The following is a 22,159-nucleotide window of genomic DNA, read 5'->3' on the forward strand; positions in this document are numbered from 1 at the left end:
CAGTCTGAGTGGGCACGGGCGTGATGTGTAGTGAAATGGGTGTTTCGTATGGTGCTTGTGGCAGATAAGAAGTCCCTGCCTAAATGCCGCTGTCCTAAAAGTTCACTTCAACCAGAGGAGCTTGTAAGAGATCCATCTAAAAGGAAACCATGGGAATGCATGGTTTCCTTTGTTTGGAGCAGTGAAGCCTAATTTCATTTCCTGGGCCACATGCAACGTACTTTGAGCTTAAATGGGAAGTCAGTGTAAAGACGTTTCACCTACACAATCCCTGAGATATCTTTATATAATATGCATTTAAAAAGAAATCTTAATTTCTTTATTAGTAAATTACTTTGTTCTTTAGAAGTAGGAAAAGCTGGAAAATGTATGAGGGAAAAGGTTTTTCAAAACAATTCAGTGGCTGAATTAGAGACTTAGCAGGACCAGTTCTGGCCCCCAGGCCTTGTGTTTGACGGCTTAGAATAAAGTTCAGGGGGAGGGGTTGTACATCCTGTTGGATTGTGCGGTTGTCTTGTTGGGTTTGCAAGGCTGCAGTGTTTCTGGTCTTCCTGTGTATCTGGCTGATATCAGGGGAAGGGTCCAGCTGCAGTCCCGACAAACCCCCGATCCCTCTTTACCCATACTTGATTCCTTACCCATGCTTTTTGAAATACCTGCTTCATTATGCTAAAGTATGACACACTTGGATATCACAGGATATCTAAACCAAAACTTCCTACTTCCTGTGCCAGTCATTGTTAAAAGTTCTGGTATGAAGATGGTGTGCATTTAAAATCAACACATAACAGTCAGTGGGTTTGAAATGTAATGTCAGACAGTGCCATCCAGGATGAGTCAGTACTTCCAGAAGCATATATGAGACACATCACATTCCAAGGATCCTGAATTGAAATCCATGGAACAATTCTGTAACAGTAGAGGTGGTGGAAGTTCTCCCAGGGCTGCGGAAAGCTTTTTAAAAGCTTTTTTTCTTTGTCTTTTCTCTGATTGGTGATTCTGTACATGTATTTTTATGTTTTCACTTAAAATGACAAGTGCCCAAAGGTGTTACAAACATAGGTGCTGAGGTGAGACTTGCTTTTAGAATGGCTTTGATACACACTTTGCCTACCCACACATTCTCCATATTTTTTCACATGTGGGTATTGGTTTAGTCATGTGGTTAAAAAATTACATTTTATTTGGAAAATTCAGATGTTTAAAGCAAAATGTCATCTTTGTCCCCCCCCCCCCCCCCTTGTTTTTGTGTTTTGTTTTTTAAACTGAACAACAACGCCGGCTCTCACCTTGCACTTAGTGATCAACGCAATCAGTGCTTCCGAGACAGTATGTTCTCATTAGACATGTCTGTCAAAGGAACTCCCCCATGTCCTTTCCTCATCTGAGAGTGAGTCAGCACCACGTGGAAAGCACAGGACACCGAGGTACCGAGCGATGACTCACAATCTCAAGTGGTAATCACGACTCCTGCCAATACCTCAAACAATTGAAAGTGCCCCCTCTGCTGCTGAACCTGTGTCATGGCGTGAGCAGTGAAGTCGTTCCACTCACGCTGAGAGCGATGACAGTTCATTGGTAGTTGCAATGAGTCTCTTCCTCCTTTTTACTTTTGCAACAACACAAATTGGAGATTAAAACACGACTTAAAACAGACTTGTGCCTGTCTGCACTCTACATGGGCATGTTGCCAAAAATCCTTTACTATTACCTAAAAACGGCGAGTGCTGGAAGTTTCCATTCCTTAGAAGAAAGAGCACTAAACACAATGAAAACACCTCAGTACACATAAAACTGTATTACTGGAAAACTAAGCAAAAGACAAAAGTAAAAACGATTATTCTGGAGAAAAATGTTCCCCATCAGTGTTAAATGGATTCATAGAACTATTACATGCTGAAGCTTGAGCTCATTTTGAATCCTTAATATCATACTTACTGTCCATCATCATATTCGCTAAGTCACATGTTTGTAGTGGTTATCCATAAGCTCAAAAACACACACCTACATCTTGATTAAAAATAATAATAATAAAAATATATAATAATAAGCACACATCTCTCTCTATAGAGGAGATGGCGTGTGGAAAAAAAAAATATATAAAACAAAAATCAGCTGAATTTAAAAGGCTTGAGCAATGTGTGACATGGTTAACTGTCAACAGCTATCTTCAGGGAGGTTTAAAAATATGAATGAAAAATGAATATCTAGTGTTGGCAAAGCAGCTGAATTCAGACATTCTAATCTGTGCTAATACGAAAAAGTTGCTGAGCCTGCACCTGCTCAACTTGCCTGTTTTATTAGACCAGACATGGTCAGAGCTGCTTCCCCCTCTCCATCATCCTGAAAGCGTTCCTTGTTACTGTATTAAAGAAGTTATTAACAACTTTTTCACACGCCATCTCCTCTACATCGCACGTTACCCAAGATAGTTACCAAGAGGAAACTCATCTGTCACCATGATAAGTCACTGAAGCTGGTTTACTTGCTAATGCTATATAATCATTTCCTGTATAATGTGTTTTTCCTCACCACATACATAATAGTTCTCTCTGCAAACATGATTCTGTTTATATTTAAACACTTATTAAGAGTACTCTGTGAGGAAATTGGAATAATGAAGTGATCTGACATTGATGTTCTGCTGACACTGACATCAATGGAGTATGTCAGTTATTGCGACTGCCTACAGCAAGATAATTAGACTGTATTGCCAGTTCCTTGTTCCGTGCATAGCTTGCTTTGAATAATATGGACGTCATTTACTTCCAAATCTATGATAAGAGCACAGGAAAATGTCGTGCAAGAGGCTGATTGTTACAAGGAAAAAGGTTGCAACCACTTGATAAATGACTCAGAATGTCGTCATTGCTGGGTACAAAGGCACAATCCTGTTGCCCTGTGCTTCTTCCTCAACACCAGAAACACTCATGTAGTTTTGTCTGAGTCTGACATCATCACACCATCATCACAATTTGGGGCCACTTGTCTTAAAATACCCTAAAGGTTAGTTTCACAGGCTGATCAGAAACTGGAGCGGACCAGTGAGAATGTGCAATAAAGCTCCAAATGCTTTGTGCTCAAACAGCCGCAAAGACAATCTGAGGACAGTTGGCATGGGCCACCCAGAGGCCTGATATCAACATTCTGATTATCAGAAAGCCAAAGATCCACCAATGAAGAAGATGATGATACTTCGAGCGACACCCACTTGCCTTGTTCTTCGAAATCTGGGTAAGTTTAGATCAGATGTTATTTTCTCAAAGTGCACTCTGTATGAGGGTAATTGATACAAAACGCCAGCCTCACTTCACTGCTCAAAAACACCTCACCCTTTCACACTCTTTTGACACGAAGTACCGAATGACGTCGCAGTGTTTGTTGCTATGGATAACACGGAGTGCTGAAAGCTTTAAAAAGCATCAAGCTGACAGGTGGCCACGTAGAGATACCAAACCCCACAGTGCCTCTGGATCTGAGGCAAAGATCGAGCTGCTGTGAGGCAAACAAATGAGTTAAGTTTTTATGTAAATCTGATTACGATTGATTGATTAAACTATTTAGTTTGGGTAAATGTGAGACTTAAAATTAAAATCACTCTTGATTTTTACACGCATTTGAAAATGGCTCAGGAGCAAAAAGAAAGGCTAAAACAAAACGGGTGTTATAGTAATTAATCAGCAGCGATTGCATTTCATTTAGCTGCTTGGTTTTATGTAATTTGTTGATTGTTACCTTCAACTACTTTGTAACAGCATGACTTTGATGAACCCTGCAGGATGTTGGAAAACACCTATGCCAACCCCTCATTTTATTATTTCTCCAACTTGGAATATTTTTTCCCTTTTTAAAAAAAACAAAAAACGCCAGCAGGTATGTACGTTTCTCTGCTTGTTGTATGATTCAGGGGAAATGTGAACTGGTTACGCTAAAGCAGTAGACCAGAATTTGAAAATAGAAAGCCCCTGCCCCCCTCTTTGTTCTACTGCGTCCCTTTTCCACCAAAGGAGATCGGGCATGTTACATGTGCCTATGAGATCCTTGAAACACTGAGGGGAGGGATTAAAACCCCAGTCTCACAGCCTAACCCATTCCATCACCCTGTTTTAGTCCGTGTATGGATTATTTTTCTTCTTGTGCTTTTTATACTACCTCATACCTGATCGGGTTAAAAACAAAAACAAAAAAACTGCTATTGACCAAAGTCCTCCATGACAGCCTGGCCTGTCCAAAGCCTGAAAATAGAACCAGAAGAGGTGAATTCTCTCTTTGAACTACAATACTGTACTACTACTTCCTGCTATAGCTTTTGCAGGGCTGTCATAGATCGCCAATCTATTGTAGGACTAACACAGAAAGACAATCATTCGCACTCACATTAGAATTGGCAGTTGACCCCAACAAAGTAGGGCACCCTACTTCTTTCGGGGTTTAACCTCCAACCGACGTAGGGTTGGAGGTTCAATTCCTGGCTGCTCTAATGTGTATGCCAAAGTGCCCTTGGGCATTGCTCTTAAAGCACTGTTTAAAGGGCTTTTAAAGCAGAGTAAGGAGTCCATTTGGTGTTTTATGTCTTGCAGCATGAATGACGTGTCTTTCGGGAAAATTTAAATAAACAAAACTTTGCAGCTTTCTGTTGTCTGGTCTTGGTTTATTTAAAAAAAATCTGTATTTCTGCTTGTGTTTGCTTCTGTTTATCATGTGCTGGCCAAATGGGCTTGTGTGAGCGCCAACATCTGGACTGAGGGTTGTTACGGCCCTCACTTTAAGGTCTATGTTAAGCATAAAGCACATTCATCTGTTTTTTCTACATCATCTGCCATTGCCTCCATATTTTCTTTTTTGTTGTTGTTGTTGTTGTTATCTGTTTCTTGTTGTATGAAACGGCAATCGGAAAGAGTTGGAACTCTAACAGCCTTGTCTGTATGAGTTTACTTTATTCACTCCGTTTCATACTTGGCTGCCATATTTCAAACATTTCTGTTCCTTCGTGAAGTTTGTAAGTGGACTTTTGTTGAAGTTGTTAAATGAGTGCTGAGTAAAGTCAGTGTCATCTTGGGGATTGCGGATTTCATTGCTGTGCTGCTGAATTGCGCCGGGTTAATCTGAGAGGTGTGTAAAGGCGTAAAGTAAAAGGAGAATATTCTAACCTCGGCGAAAGGCAGGGCTGTTGCAATTAATTTGACCAAAGTGAATCTAATAAAGAAGCAACTGTTGCTTCACGGTCCACATTATGCTCGCGTGTAGAAGAAAGTAGCCTATAGCGAACTCATTGATGGAAGCTGAATTGAATTGCTTTAAACTGGACATCAAAAGCCCAGTCACTACTTTTATGATAGCTTCAAAAAGTGCAAGAGAAAAATGCCAAAAGGCTTAGGTCCTTCCGTGAGAAGACCTTGATGTCTCGGAGCACTCTGCCCAATCTAGGCCACACTACTGAGCAGGCAGCTCTGGAGAGTACGCCATTGTGAATCGCGGCCCTTTAAAAATGCATGTTCGCTCTCGGCTCTGTATCTTTAATGAAGTGTGTCTGAAATATTTGATAGCCTTGTGCTCATTTGTAAAACAAATACGTTTATTTTCATTAATATTTGATACGGAAATGAATATATGTAAAACACATACATTAATTAGTCTGTTTTGATCAATTGTCTCTGTCGAATGCAGAACGTGTGTTTCCGCGCAGTAACTCCCCACAGGCTACTCGGCTGCATATCATTCTCTGGTGCTTCAGAGCGAAACCATTTAATTTTCAAAGTGGGATTTAGCATCTTTTAAGACTGCACACTCAAAAAAAAAAAAAAAAGTCATGCATTTTCACTCGGCAGTTTGCAAAATGGATGTTTGTCACTTTGAAATGTGTTTTTTGAAGGATGAAAGAACAGGAATACAAAGATGACTAATGTGCCATCGCAGATAATGACTATGATAATGGAGTACTGATTTTGCCTTCAAGGCTTACAATCAGGTTTGAACCTGTATTTGAGGTTTTGGCAGCCAAAGGGAAGTTCATATGTTACATTTTTTTTAAATTATCGGAAACTCTATATTTACATATTTGAGGACTTTAGGCCAAGCCGACAATTACAAATAACAAATAACAATATAAACGTCTGGTGGATCAAAATATGAAACAATAGCATTCAAAACAAACAGGGACTGTGTTTATGGGACTCATGATGTCACCATATTATAATACACTGCTTGTGGCTGTGACCACACACACTCACCCATCACTTTGTTAGGTAGTGCTGCTTGCTCAAATATCTAATTAGCCAATCGCACGGCAGCAGCTCAGTGCACTTGAGCACGTAGACATAGACAATACGACCTGCTGAAATTCAAAGTGAGAATCAGAGTGGAGAAGAAAGGTGATTTAAGTGACTTTTAAATGCGACGTAGTTGTTGGTGCCAGATGTGCTGGTCTGAATATTTCAGAAACTGCTGATCTTCTGGGATTTTCCCACAGAGCCGTCTCTTGGGTTTACAGAGAAAGAGCTGAAAAAGAGAAAATATCCAGTGAGCAGCAGTTTTCTGGGATAAATCATCTTGTTGATGACAGAAGTCAGAGGAGAATGGCTAGATGGCTTCCAGCTGATTGTAAGGCAACAGTAAAATAAATAACCCATCATAATTTGAGTTACAAAGATGACAATGTGCTTTCAAATTCAAGTCGTATGCAGAAGAGCACCTCTATGGCAGAAGACCACACCAAGTGCCACACCTGGCAGCTAAGAACTGAAGCTACAGATGGTAGGGTCTGAATCTGGTGTAAAAAAACAAGAAAGCATAGATCCACCCCACCTTGTTTCTATGGTTCAGGCTGCTGCTGAGTAGTGGTGTGTGGGATATTTTCTTCATACACGTGGAGGTCCATGCTGACTTTGTGCATTTATACACCACAGCCTGCCTGAGTATTGCGGCTAACCATGTGCATCCCCTTTGTGATCAAAGTGCAACCATCTCAAACTTGTTTCCTGAGCATAAAATGGATTTAGTGTATTCAAATCTCCTCCTCCACAGTCTCCACAGTCACCAGATCTCAATCTATTAGAGCACCTCTGTAATGTGCTGTGTGATGCTATCCTCACAAAATGGACCAATCTCTGAGGATTATTTCCATCTCCTTGCTGAATCCACGCCAAAATAGAATTAAGGCACTTCTGAAAGCAAAAGGGGGTCTCACCCAGTACTACCCAGTATACAATACAAGCAGACATGCTCCCTCTCGCAGCCTGAGATCATCTAATCGAAGGCTGTTGGTAGTCCCTCGAACACATTTTAAGACCAGAGCAGATAGATCTTGTAGAGCGGTGGGATGCCTTGCCGCCATCATTACGTTATCTTGATTGCATTTATTCTTTTAAACAGCAGCTTAAGACTCATTTGTGCTGTGTGTTCGATTGTGCTGTTTTATATTATTGTGAAGCACTTTGTGGTTCTTACTGTGTGAAGAGTCCTATATAAATAAATAAAGTAAGGTACAATTTTGGTCCTCAGCAGATTTGACTTTGCCTAAAACTGCATATGCATAAATCTACCTCTCTGATATCCATTCCTTCAGGTGTTTATCAACAAAGTCTTCTTAAACGCATTATCACAAGGCACACATACACACACCACCTCTTCTTTTGTTTATCTGTAATGTACAGAACGGCTAAAAGTTAAAGAATGTAAATGCATTCTGTCCTTTTGCCACCAGATGGTGATGTAGACCTATATGATTGACACAGTAATATGTGAAACGACCACGAGAGTGCAATGCCATCACACCAACCTCTCATCTGCCAGTTTTGGGCTGCAGTGTTGAGAAGCGTGATGTATTCTCTCTGGCAGCACCTTGGACAGCGGCAATCTGGTGAGTCATTCTGCCACTGTATCCAGGATGTTTGAATCCAGCAGCAGAGGCCATGCAGTAATTAATAACCACATATTTACATTTGGGACACAGCAAGATGTGGGGTGGGTGGGGGGCAGCATGTTTATCTCCTCTGTGACTCAGCTACCTCAGTGAGCAGCAACTGAAACAAGGAAAACCTTCTTTTTTTCCCCCTGACTGCACCAGCAACATTTTTTCTACTTCTTTTCCCCATGACATAAAAAATGTACTATGTTGCTTTTTAACCCCTTCACTGAGGGGACGGTGACTTTAATGCTGTTTGTTTTATATCAGAAGTGCTTAATGCAGCGCTCAGATGTCTTGCCAAGAAGAACGCAGATGCCTATTGAAGCAGAACTGTGAGCCAGGTATGTTGTGTTTTAAAAGGCTTCTTTTTCAAGTGGTGCAGTGGTTTGGCATACAAAAGCTTCGTGTGAGTGAATCTCATTGTGCATTGCTAGCTTTCTGCCCTTGGCTCCATTGCAGGGAGCCAAGCCAGTGTTGATGAATATGAGAAGATGGTGAAAGACAGGCGGAGACGCTGCCAGTCAATCAGCAGGGTTGTCTGGCCCCTCTCCTTCACTCTCTGGGGGATAAGATATGTGTCATTCTCCCATGAGGCATCTCACCACGGCGCTGCCTCCATCCGCCCTTTACTGTGCCAAGTCCTCTCCACCTTACTCTGTTTCTGCATGTTAGTCTGCATAATTCTACCTCTCTTCTCTTCTCTTCCTGTTTCCTTATCAGCCTATCCTTCATCAGCTCAACCTGCTGCTTCCCATCTTCCCATCTATTCCTGTGGATTTGCAGCTCTGCAGTGCCTCACAGCGACACCCTGTAATCCTGCTGATCTCTCATTCGCTGGTTTATTTCTCTTTCTCAAGCATGATCGCCACTCCCTCCTTCACCTCTTTGTTCTCACCCTCTCTCAAAAAAGCTGGTCAAAGACAACAAGCAAAACAAAACAGGACAACAGCAAAAAAAAACAAAACTAAAAAAGAAGCACCGAAGCATTAGATTACTTACGGTTTAACCAGCGGAGCCTAGTTCGTTTGTCGCATGAAACAAAAGTACCACAGAAAAGAAGTGGGACTGGTTAGCCCCAAAGCATTTTCCCTTTTTATTGCACTTGTCAGCAGCCATATCAATATCCCCAAAGCAGCCATGAAAGGCCAATCTATCCTGACACAGCAAGTGTAAAAGTGGCTGTTTTAACAAGCTCCACAACTAATTGGCTGTGTTTGAGCTCTCTATTCATTAGTAGCTGAGGTCACGCTATTCCAGCAGACAGGTGTGTCCACCTCCTTGTCGTATCGTTCTCTCTCTCTCTCTACCTATCTAACTTTATTTCTGCCGTGCTCTGTGATTCGCAGGAGGCGTCCTGCGTCTTGTAAGCGTGCCCTCCACTTCAGCACGGATCTGATTATCTTTGAAAAAACCAGTGTGCAAAAAGTGTCATGCATCACACGCACGCTGCACATTACACGTTCTAATTAGCAGCCATCCTTCATTCCTTCACAGCTCGTGAAGACATGAAGACATGGAGAAATTACACCTGAACTTTTTAAATGAAATAAATAAATCAATACATGGTCGCATTCACACATGTAGTATACAGACTAAATATCTGTGTCTTTTTAATGTAAATCACATGTCTCAAATAACCTCTTTATTGGTAAAAAAAAAAGAAGATAAAGAATATCAGTGACTCTGTCATAGAGTGCATGGAGACCTTTTCTAAATCTCTTGTTTTCCTGACAATTTAATTATATTATATTATATTTGTACAGCCCAGTATCATATACGGCGGTTCAAATGGCCTCACAGGCATAAAAGCACATACATCCACACAGACATATACAAAAATTGTCTGTAACTAAAGTATAAGGCCAATATGACAATGATGCATATGGTCTGTATCTTCCAGATTAGCAAATGTGGCTGAACTCAGCAGGCATGACTGTGCAGTTATATTAGTATTATTAAAAAGTGGCAGCAAAAGCTAAATGGGTCATTTTCTTGAAATTGTCTGTAAAGTTTGTTTCCTTAATATTTTGAGTAGGCTGTTTCAGAGTTTGGGGTCATGAACTGGGAAAGCTGCTGTCCCTAAGGCAATTTAGGATTTCATACACTGTACAAGTAATACATTGAAATGCATTGTGTACAAGCAGTAGAAAATACAAAATTTACTCAAATACCATCAAATCTTTGGCATCTGTATTTAAGTTGACTTAAATAACTCGGTGATTATGAGATTCACTGCTGCTCAATTGGCTTTCAAGCAAATGCTTGATTACTTGAGCAATCAGAACTTTCATATGTATAGCGGATTGAGTTCTTGTGTGAACACAACCCATCCATCCTTATTTGTAGAGCTTGCAACTCATATTCTAAAACTAAAGAAATTTAGATCATACTGAGGTAAAACGATATGATTAGTTAATGTAAAATACACAACGGTTGTGTAGGTCAGTCCATTGGCAAAAAGTCTTTAAAGCAGTATACACTTGGTGTTATATGGCCATAAATTGCTTTTTGATATAGTCATGTTTTATGAGGCGATACAATAGGCTATATCTCCTTAAAGGTTGGTGGTCCAGTCTGCATGTCAAAGTATCTTTTGGCAAGATTTTTCCTTACATGCAAGAAGCTTGAATCCTTTCTCTCTGAAGTGACCTGTCCAGGGTGTAGCCTATCTTTTACCCTAGTAGTAGTAGGCACCAAAAGAACTGCCCGAGCCTTTGAGTGAACAGATACCTGCCTCTTCTCCATGACACTGGTCCTGATCTATCCCCCATCTGTCAAGATACAGCTGCACATATGGTTGGAGGTCATGGTTCTTGTTTGCGAATGCTCTTTAGAGCCATGTGCAGTCCTCATACCTCAGCCAGTGTTAAAACTTATATGAACTAACTCTTCTTCCCTGTGATACACTGGTGTTTCCATGAGACATCACCCTTTCGGAGTCAGCTGTCAAAACACTCTCTGGAGACGGCGTCAGTATCCCCGGTGTAATCTGTTTTGGCAGACAGCTGATCCTTGCTGAGTGAAGCGGCTGCCAAGGAATCTGGTCTGAATGCCAGCGCTCCCCTCTAGTCTCTCACTTACAACAAGTGAGCCGAGTCCATCTCAGGGGTCAAACTGCTAATCAAAACAAAGGCATTAGCTATTCTTTAGGAGCGTACAGAAAATGCTTTTCCTGCTGTCTTACACCCTTGTTTAGAGTCAGCATTGAAGCGCACAATCCAAGCAATGCTAATCTCACAGTAATGGTCAAACCATTGACTCAATAATGCTTTCTTTTCAGCGCTGCCCTTTTCCACTATTGACTCTGGGTACAACGCTTTGCTCATTGACGCTTGCTAGTGATATTCCAGAAAGTAGATGAGAGGGGGTTGGAGAGGTGATCTCACTATTATCCCCTAGACGCTCCTCTATTGTGGGCAGATCAAAGTGGTATTTATGCTAGGCCTCTGGATATGTGCATGCCACACTGCTGTACAGAAGGATACTCAAATGCAATATGAAAGCCTCCCCATTAATGGATGAAAGGTTGTTGGCCTAAATCATCAGATGGAAGCCTGATTGCTTGGGGCTAATCAGGCCCCGAGCAATCCAGTGTTATTATTCCAAAGCATCAGCAACATGCAAAAGGCTGCCTCCTTTCTTAATAGTCAAAAAATAAAACTACTCATTTTTTTTTCTGCTGAGGATTAGATGGTCCTGATAGCATCTATCAGCTATCTGGGCACAAAGGATTGGAAACTTAGAAAAACACCTAGCTTGGGGCTTTCCAAAGTTAAGAAAATCAGGTCTCTTAAGCTCACAGTCTGTTACTATTTCTATTACTATATTCTATTTTCTACTACTATTTATGGGCGCAGAGTCTCCACGTTAGACTGCACATAAAAGACAAAGGGTTCTAAGCTGATGGTAGCGAGTGTCATCCATAAACTATCCAGATTCAATTCACAGATGGATGAATATTATTAGTCATAACTAATAGACTAATACATTTCACTCAGCAAAACTGAATGGGCTGTACCACACAGCAATGTCCGTTATTTGTCAGACATCTGGATTAAAAATGCGTAGAAAAGGGCACCGACACCACAAACGCAGCCATGAGCTCCACTTCGGTGACTTAAATGAACTAAGGCGAAGCCTACTAGACCACTATGGGCTACAGCTCCTTCTGATGGCATATTGATCAAAGCCTTGCAGATATCCTAATGGATGACAACATATAGGTTTTATAGGTTTTATGAAACTATCTACAGAGGACGAAAACATTTTGTACCAGATTTAACCATGAACAATTTAACATGAAGGTCAGTTGGAACCAGTTTCAAGAGGCCACTAGAGGAACTGCTACATTTGACACTTTAAAAATGTTACTTTTTGAAAGCATTTTTACATTTGCTTTGTTTTGTCCAGTCGTTGGAGATGCTGCTCGGTCTGCACATCCCATCACCGCCCAGCAGTAATCTTGGCTATGCCCTTATGGCAGTTATTTCAGGCAGTTATTTATTCCACTATACATGGACTTACTCCAGTGTAACAACATGATTTGCAGGGTAGGTTTCCCAGTTTGGCTGCTATAAACATGACACCTGGCTTTTGGGGTGTTAGGAGTGGGCTTATTTTAGCCAGTGGATGAAATCGGGGGCTGCACCAAAGCCCAGCATATGAAAAATGTGGGCTTTTTTTAGGAGTGACTCACCCAAAGCAACTCTAGTGCAGCCAGTTAAAAAAAAAAAAAGAAATTGGAAATAAACACAAACGCTTCATTTTTTTTTGTTTTACATCACAAACAAAGAGAACAAGACAACAACAAGATACTTTTATTCTTAAAGTACTTTAAAAATCTACAATGTTCACTTGTAATCTGTCATGAAGTTAACGGCACTCCTTTGCTTGGAGACCTTTCATACTGTGTGTTCTGCTTTAGAGAGACACTGAATGATTGACTGAACGATTCATGTTAGAACAAACTGCTCTCATCTGCTCAACTGTGAAACTTTGAAACAAAGTTTTTTTTTTGTTTTTTTTTAAAAAAAAGGCTCACCTGTAGCTACCACAGTTGGAGGTGCACATTGAGTTTATCACTTTGCATGTAGGAGCTCATGGCCTCTTTCAGCCTGTAGTTATGATCATAAGTGATGTCTGCCTGTGTTCCAGATGAAAGTACAGGCGTTGATGTTTTCATTAGGTCACAGACGCTGTGCATCAGTCTGGAAAAAAAAGCCTTTAATCTTTGCAAACTGCCAAAGTCTCTCAGGCTGCTTTCCTTCTCCTTAAGGGATTTAGACATCAACCTTCTGAACCTATCAAGTACCACACGTGCATCTTTTGTAGTCAAGCGATGCATGTTGAGGAAATGTCCAAAAAGCCTCTGAAATGTTAAATTATTAATCACTGTTGCAAAAATGTGCAAGCCACCTTTGGCAATATCAAACTCAGACAACCTGTAGCTTCAGAGGTGACAGTTTAAGGTTTAGGAAGCTGCTGCTGATGGCTTAAATGTTCCTAACGTATTTATTCCTTCATCACCCCCCCTCATCAGTGTGAACTTTTTCCTCTGTTTGCGCATGTTCATTTTACTTTTACTTTTTTTTCTTACTCTGTCTATAGGAAAAAATTTGTAAGAGACGGTGGCATTTGCTGATTGCTGATAGTGAACGCACTGCATGAGGCAAGGCTTGCATACTTAATGCCGGAAGGCTGCAACTCCGATTGCAATCAGAGGGTCTGAGTGAGGGAGAGGGTGGGAGGGAACAAACAATAATACTTCCAAATTCAACAAGTGCTGTTGCCAGAGGGCACCAGAGACAGGGAGAAGAGTGGCTGAATAGGAGGCCAGCACAATTTACAGCTGATTCTACATAGACCTTTGCCGCTTTGTTTTTCTCTCCCCCTATTTTCCCACTCCACACACACACACACATCTCTAAATCTATGTATTATAATTCAGTCCTATTTCTGCAGCGGCGCCTGTATAGAAGCATCCCATAAACTCATTTAATATTCAAGCCATTTACTGCATGGCAAACACCCACCACTGTAGATGTATGGAGGATGTATAACCATTTTCCTGTTTCTTCAGGTAATAGGAGTAGCTGGGCAGGAAATCAGAGGGGGTCGGGAGAGGTTGAGGAACTGATTAACTTGTCTTCATGCAAATGCAACAGTGCGCTATTCTGTATGTGCTTCTGTGAAAGTGTTTGTGGAGCACGAACTTGATGGTAATATGAACTGGCCATGCTGGGACTTGGAGGCAATTTTCCTAGCTCATAAACAGCAGGATGTTGAAATAAAGTCAAGAGGGAGGGCAAATCAGGAATTGCAGGAAGGGCTGTGTGTTTGCATAATATATATGTATGGAAAAATATCATGCAAAGTCTTTGCTAAATAAATTCTCGCTGTTGTGCAGCGTTTACTCGTAGGTTACAATTCTACCTTTTGAGGCACGCACGTAAGGCTCTCTCCTTCAGTGACACTTGGAGGAAGATTCTCGGGAAAGGTTTGCCAAGGTTTTGGCCTCTTGTATCTAATCAAGTCTCTCTCCAGGCTGCTTGCCCATTCAAGGCCTTTGCCTCTGTCAGACTACAGACAAAGACTTGTTAAGGATGTAAACTCCTGGTGACAAACTGTGCTGTTACTCTAGGGGGGCTTGCGCATATCTTGCATGCAGTACACTCAGTCACAGAGAAAGGCGACAGCATAATCATGCAAATTTTTCTTCTTACCTATCCTCATAGCATGCTGAATTCTCACTGCAAAAGACTCGATTCTCCATTCTCCTTAGCTGTTGTTCTCCCCACGGCACACAGTTTATTCATTACTCCATCACCAGAGTGGCATGGGTTAATCTCAAGTGACAGGATTCAGAGGCCTTACATCCTTTGGCGAACGCTCACAAACGGGTGGCGCATGGATGTTGACTTGATCGAGTGCGGCTCTGACAACTGTAATTATCCGCTGACAAGTTGCAAATCAGTGGCTTTAAGGAACAGACTTCTGAGCAGGAATGTTCAATCCAAGCTTCAAATGGGCTCAACATGTTCTGCGAGGAAATTCGATACCGGCACCCATTGTGTTGCGGGGCATCTCATGCATGTTATCGTTGTTCCATCAGATTGTGTGCAAGAAGTCCAATCCAATCCAAGTTTGGAACCGTGGAAACACAAAGCACAGAAGTTTCCTTTTCAGCTTGCAGCACCAAACACTACTTGCACAAGCAGTCAATAAATATCTGAGACAATCTCCCCTTTTTCACCCTTATATCAGTCAGACTCTAAATCCAGTCTGGGATGCATTCACTGCTATCTGATCCATGTTGTCACATTCCCTACACACACTCACACTCACACATACACACACACACACACACACACATACACACACACACATATATATATATATATATATATATATATATATACACACATCTTGGTGCCAACAAAACTACGCCAGTTTGCATGGTTGCCTCTATATTTCATAATGTGTCATGTAGCAGTGTGAGATATGGTCCCTGATTTCATTTATGTGGAGCAATGGTGGCTCTCTTATCAGTGCCGCAGTGAAATAGCTGTGGATCAGTACCATTAATATGTCAGTCTCGAACTGATGGAGTGTTTACACGCTGTAGGGAGTTACAGAGGAGCATTTGGTAACTGTAGCAATTTAGGAAAGTTCACATAAATGTAGGCATTCCTTCATTTTACACTGACGTGAATCTGATTTTCACTCCAGTAAGCTGCCACTATTGGGCGTGACTTTGTGTTTAAGCCAAGATTTGTGGAAGGGCTTTGTGAGTGATTATTTTCACATATGTGAAGATGAATTGTGGATAATTACTTGTGGAGTTCCATTTACTTCTATCACTATCTACTACTTGACCTTTTTACAGTGTTGACTGATGAGTTTGTCAAGCACGTTACTGGAAGTGGGATAAAAGGAACGCTCTGAATCACACCGAATGCATTTAATGTTTTCACAGATATGGGTGCTCTAATACTTATTCCATTAAACTGAAAACAAGGATGGTGACTTAAATCAGGAAAACAAACTGATATGTGTCTAATATTCTATGCTAGTTTTATCTTTTCACCCCAAATCACCTCAAAAACCTGATATTCAGCTGTACTCACCAAGTTTACCCAGAGTCTTTCGATTCCTGGGTAGGCTCTCACTCCACTGTTTAACTCAGCTGTCAATATGCCAGATGAGGATCATCCACATCTATTTACTTTGGAGGAGTTTGTTTAAGCTTTGTGAAAGGAGTCTAAAATGAGCCAATGTGTCAGTGAAGCTCTGTCTGATGACAATGATACTGAAGATACTGAATGATACTTTTCCGTTGGTAAGCACGGCTGTTTTTGCCGCTGTTAGCTTCTGGTTAGCCGCTGTTCACTGGCGTTAGTGAAATTTTCTTTGAAGTGAGCCTAACACAGTTGGACTGTGAACTCTTGTTTAATGCGAGAATGTTATCAATCTGTTTATCAGAGGGAAAGTGCATTTTTATGATACCGAGCCCAACGTTAGCTGATACGATGTTAGCTTAAACCTAGCTGTTGTTGAATAACTGGCTTGCTGTTAGTTCCAACTGCACCAATATCATGAGTAAATAAGTATTTATGCACATGTTTGTGTGTTAGACTGCTGACTTCAGTTTAGGAGGTTTGAGGTGAGCGGAAAGAGCACAACATTTTATTAACATGCTGGTGGCGTTGCCTCTTTCCTTCGGGTTTTCGCTTCTTTGTTGAAGGTGACCCCTTCTCAGATGATGAAACATGGGTATGATCTTTCATATCTTCAGTCTGAAGGTGCAGAGAGGAATTGAAATGCCCCTTCATGGCAAGCGGACAACTGCGAGTTCTTTACTCCTTCACTTTGGCGTACTATGTATGTGGCCAGTCTCTAGCCATGTACATAAAACCCGATTAGTCAGAAGGGAGATGTTTTTCGAGGCCTTTCAAACTGCTGCAAATGATGTGAAAAAATGAAATGGGATGGAAAAATAATAGACAGGAAACAATCAGTGGGTATTTTTAATCAAAAATACCTCATGAACCAATTCCACTATCTTTGAATTCTCTATTCTTTTTTTTAAAGATATTGAATCATATTGTTAATTTCCATCAGTCAATGAAAGCTGTGGGTTTTGTGTGGTTGTGTGCTTTGTGCTCAGTAATTGAATCTGATGCTCAGGTCCAGATGGAAACTTTGTGTTCTGAGGAACAGCAAGCTGAGCTGTTGGCTTACTGAGATAGCGAAGTAAAAAAAACAAAACAAAAAAAACCATCTAGCCATCCGGACCCCACGAGCATGACTAATCATTGCAAAGCTTACTGCGTTTTATCAAAGCAACAGAAACACGGAGGGACTTTTTTTAAATTTAAGATTTCACTGTATTTGAAGTTTAATTGTGTGAGACGTACAGGCATCGGTATGCGTGCCCAAATATAGACCATCGCTGCGTTTACCGGCACAGAATCAATCAGCTAAAATTTTCTGCCTGAGCTGGATCATCTCGCTATGAATACGAACATCTGGGCATGTGCTATCTGTCAGGAACAGCTCACAGCAACTGGATCCAAATCCTTCACGGCATTTGAAATATGACAAACTGTCAATGTGCAAACTTCCTTTTGCTTCACACAGCCTCTGGAACACATAATTGTATTGTAGTTTGACTTGAAAAACCCTTCTTGGCATTATAAACTGCACTCCAGTCACTAGTTGCCGTTCTTGTTCTACATAAGCAGTCCACTCATTCCCTAAGGTTCAAGCAAACTGTATAATAATGCCTCTGAATACCAGATATGGAGTTTTAACATTTGAAATTATTCAATAACTTCTGACTAATGCGTGTCTAATAGCTTTCTTGCTCTTTCCGTCTTATAGCCTATCTCCCCTCTCACTTTGGCTCTCAGTTTCTAAAAGCCTGATTTTACAGCTTCTTTCCCGCAGTTTGTTCGGAAATGCGACAAAAAAAGAAAGAAAGAAAAAAAAAACATTGGGAAAGCGAGGGATAAAAAGCTGCCACTTTGCCAAAGGAAGTTTTAATTGGGGCCCATGGGAAAAGAGCTCCTCCCGTTTTTGCAAATTCTCTCTGCTCTTTATGGAAGCAATGAGCAGCAATCTGATGCCCAATAGGGAAATGGGATGCAGTTACGCTGACTTAAAAAAAAAGGACAGTACGTGATTTCATAATACGCCTGCTTGTGTTTATATTTTTAAACTGCAGGGTCTTCTGTTTCTCCCAAAATGACACAGCGCTTTTGTAATCAGCCGTTGGTGTTTCGCTGTCACTCAAGATTTCATCACGCAGTCCGAGATGTCTCCGAGGACTTGGATGTGGCTAACTGTGAATAATATGTTATGCATGTAAATAGAAATTAAAAGACTGGCATGCATAAATTACAGCTTTATTTCACTAAAACCCCACAACAAAGGCTATTCAAGTCTTTGGGGGTCATGTGTTTTTTTAGGTCTATCTCTCCCTCTTTGCCACTTCTAAAGCTGTTGTCTCACTCCCTCGACCTCCCTCACGTTCTCTCCTCCCTCCATCTTTATCTCCAAGTTCATTCATACTTGGACTGGCCACATATCGAGTTTCTGTCCAGACACACCCACAAACTGCCAGCAACGCTCGGCCTGAACTCTAAAGAAATGTCTATCAAAAGTCAAGCAAACGGGTGGAGCCGCGCGCAACAACAATGGCGGCAGGAGTGACCTCTTGACAGACTTACATCGCCAAGAGTAATTGCCTGTCATGTGCCGTACTGTTTCACATTTCACATAAAAGTCGTCTCTGTTATTCATTTAAAGTTAAGCCGGGGTGGCCAAGGTCGCCACACTTGTCCTGTAAAGAGAGGGATAATTGAACACCACACCTTCTCTCCGGACTGCCACGGGATGGAGTGACAGCAGAGTCAAGAATGAGTGGAGGTTAAGAAGATAGGCATTTGAATTTGAATGCGTCTTGTAAGATGTGTTGGTGGTGTTTGAGTGTTTACATAGTTGTGCGTGGGCTCAGGGTGACTCTTTATCCTGCTTGTCATTTTCCCTAGTGTTAGTTCTCAGTCCCTCCTCTTCCTCCTCCTACCATCTAACACTGGAGGAAAACAGAGGAGAAATGCCATCCTTTTCGTCTTTAAAGCAGTGCCTATTTTTTTCTTTTTTTGATAAACCTTGGCCCAAGCAGCATAAAATGCTCATAACAGGCAGCTATTGTTGGGGTTTGATGTTTTGCCCAACAGTTATTGCATGCAGTGCACAGTATGTGAATTCACAGCTGCAATTTTTTACTCTGTAATTCAAAATGTGATCGACATGCCTATTTCAGCTACAAGACTAAGTGAATAAAAATGAAATCATTAAGGGATGTGTGTATTTTATATTCTGCATTGATATATGATACCTTCAAGCCATTCATTAATAGATGTTTCAAGCAGATGTGTTTTATTAAAGTCTGTGCTCATGAAAAATGTCATCATTAAGTCCCCCCCCCCATAACAGAACTTGTTCAATGCTCATAACAGCTCCAACTTTGCAGAGATACTGCTGTTAGGGAAAGAAGTTGTATTAAAAAGATTTACACTGTGACGCCACCTGTTGGTTTGAGGCCTGTGGCTGTCTACATTTTGAGTTTTTTGGAACCAGAAGTGACCAGAGTGCTACAGTAACTTATTGGCCAGTATTAAAGTATTACAGTTCTGTGCAAAGGTCCAGAACCACACTCATTTCTTTATATTTTTGCTTCCAATAGCCAGACTTTCTTGATATTTTTTAAAAGTGGTTTTAAGCAATAGTATATCTTGGTTTCTGAGATGTTGTACTTCATTTTTCAGCATGACAGTGACTCTGAAAGAACTGGAATACACACTACGTTGATGGGCATTTAAAGTTAAACACACAGCTAGCATTTGCATGACAGATAATTGCATTAAAAATGCCCGAAAATCCACAAACACCATGAATGTGGTCGAGAGGTCCAATTTAATGACGTGAGTTAGTTGAGGTGACACTAAGCAAACTGCAAGGTGCTAAGCCTGCCTTTGCTGGCAGCCATTCAAAGTACCACACCCCTATTAATGCATAACTTAGAGCCTTAATACAGTCTAAAAGGGTGAGACAAAAATATTTACCCCTTGTACATTTTTTAAGGGATAAATTGGCAATAAAAGACCAGAATTTTTTTTTTTTTTTTTTTACGAGGCTGTTGTTTTGCTCTAAAGTTGGGTATTCTGGAGTTTTAACCCTAACCCTAACACCGATATTTTGAAGAAAGGCAAAATGGGAACAGTTTTTTTAAGTGTATCACTTACAGTGATTATTGTCTTTGTTCCCTGACAACCAGGACTCGGGAGAACAAGTGTAAAACACACAAAATTACATATTCGGATCACCTGGAGTTAGAATCAGGTTTAGGGTTGGGACTGTCACCGATGACTTAAACCTCTGAGTGGGAACAGTGGAGTTTATAGGGTTTGACTTTCTCTTGGAACAAGCCTCAAGTGGCTTGTAGGAGAACTTGTTTTTGGCTTTTCTATTCCTGTTTCATTTTTCAGCTCTCGAGGTTGTCACTTGCTGTTAAATCAAAGTTTGAATTAAAGGCATTAATACAGGAACTGAAAAAGCTGCAGCTCAAAAACATCCCTGGGTCTTTACTCCTGTGAATTTAAGGTTCTGTAACAAATACAAACTAAATACTAGTGCTGTGTAATACTGCAAACTTTGGCATCAGCTAATAATAAGTAAATAAAGGGCCCCTATTTGTTGATATCAATACAGATAGCAATATTTTAAACGTATAAAGGCAGCTTATGTAGGGCAGAGCAGCATGTCATGACTTCTGAAATGAATCACCATCAATTTGCAGATTCTGAACACATTTTAATGAACACTAAATTACTGTGATTTTTTTCTTTCCACAGTAATTAGTTAACACAACAAAATACACCTTTGAGCTTTTCATGTATTTTGAAACTGGGCTATTTTGTAAACCTGGAATATAAATGTGCCTGTCTCTAAAGAACTTTGGCTTAACTTGTGTTGTTATAATGTGCTATAGGCTATAAATAAAATAGACATGCCAGTCAATACCACAAAGCTTCAGACATTTTTTTAGTGTATATTTGTGATGTGTTTTCATTTTCCCAAAAATTAACTCAATTAAATGGGCTACATGTTGAACTTAGAAAAAAGGATCAATCCTATCGCACTAGAATCGATCCAGTACCAATACTGGCATTGATTCATTGATTGATTGGTATTGATAGACCGATACCAACGATAGATACGATCAGTGTTTGGATTTATCTGCCTATATCTACTTAATATTGTAAAATTAGACTTAAGAACAAAAGAAACCAAAGCTAGATTCAATGCTTGCAAAATAGGGGGCTACATGTTTAGCACAACTGAAGTACTGAATTGTAGTATCTGTAGTCATTTTAGTGTATACAGTAAGGAATCTATGTGCTGATGCTAATAAAAGTTGATCAAATAAAAAAACCCAAGACTGACAAACAAAATTAAAGCCGAATGATACGGAAAAAAACCTAAAGAAAGGTATGAATTGTGCGATGACTCATTAGAAAAAAGAATGGGGGGGAGGCAAACTGGTCAGATTAGCAGTTGGTAAACCACTAGACTGACATCTAACAAGGAGAGCACAGGTTTATATATCAACAAGAAGCAAACAGTAGGTGTAACTAGTGAGGCCAAGGCAGGCAGTCTTATTGGAGGGAAATAGACAAAGACAGGAAGTAAAACCAGCAGAACCTCACAAAGAAAGCGACTGACAAAATAAAACAGGAAATGACTGAACAGACGCAGACACTGGGTACACACTAAGAACAGATTTTACACATTTTAAAGACCAAAACAGTAAACCAAATGATTTCTATCATTTCTATACTTTTAATTTGTGCTTACATTTTGTGCACCTTTTCCACACACTTTGCACCACCAGCATTGACACTTTCACAAGCTAATTACATTCACAATATGAAAGGAAGTCCTGCGTCTGCAGCTTGCTAGCTACCGTCTGTAGCGGTTTTAGATACGGGCGACACGGGCGGTTGCCCGGGGCGGCATTGTGGTGGGGGGCGGCATCACGAGCATCGGCAAAAAGAAAAAAATGCTCGTACTCATGCTGCATGTCAGCCAGCGCATGGCATATGGCAATGGCATACGCACCGATCGGTTTTCTATCGCCCATTTGCTGGGAGTAAGGGCCTCTCCCTTAGAGATAGGGTGAGAAGTTCA

At 40.8% G+C, this 22,159-nt stretch overlaps 1 long non-coding RNA gene across 1 annotated transcript; it reads left to right on the forward strand.

Annotated features, from left to right (window-relative positions):
• Nucleotides 1–8,016: 8,016 nt before the first annotated feature.
• On the forward strand, nt 8,017–20,989 carry LOC145423686 (uncharacterized). The gene is made up of 2 exons (XR_013904742.1): nt 8,017–8,247; nt 18,132–20,989. It is a non-coding gene; the product is annotated as an uncharacterized LOC145423686 (long non-coding RNA).
• Nucleotides 20,990–22,159: the final 1,170 nt, after the last annotated feature.

Source organism: Astatotilapia calliptera, chromosome 22 (genome assembly GCF_964374335.1).
Source record: "Astatotilapia calliptera chromosome 22, fAstCal68.1, whole genome shotgun sequence".
Lineage (NCBI taxonomy): Eukaryota > Metazoa > Chordata > Actinopteri > Cichliformes > Cichlidae > Astatotilapia > Astatotilapia calliptera.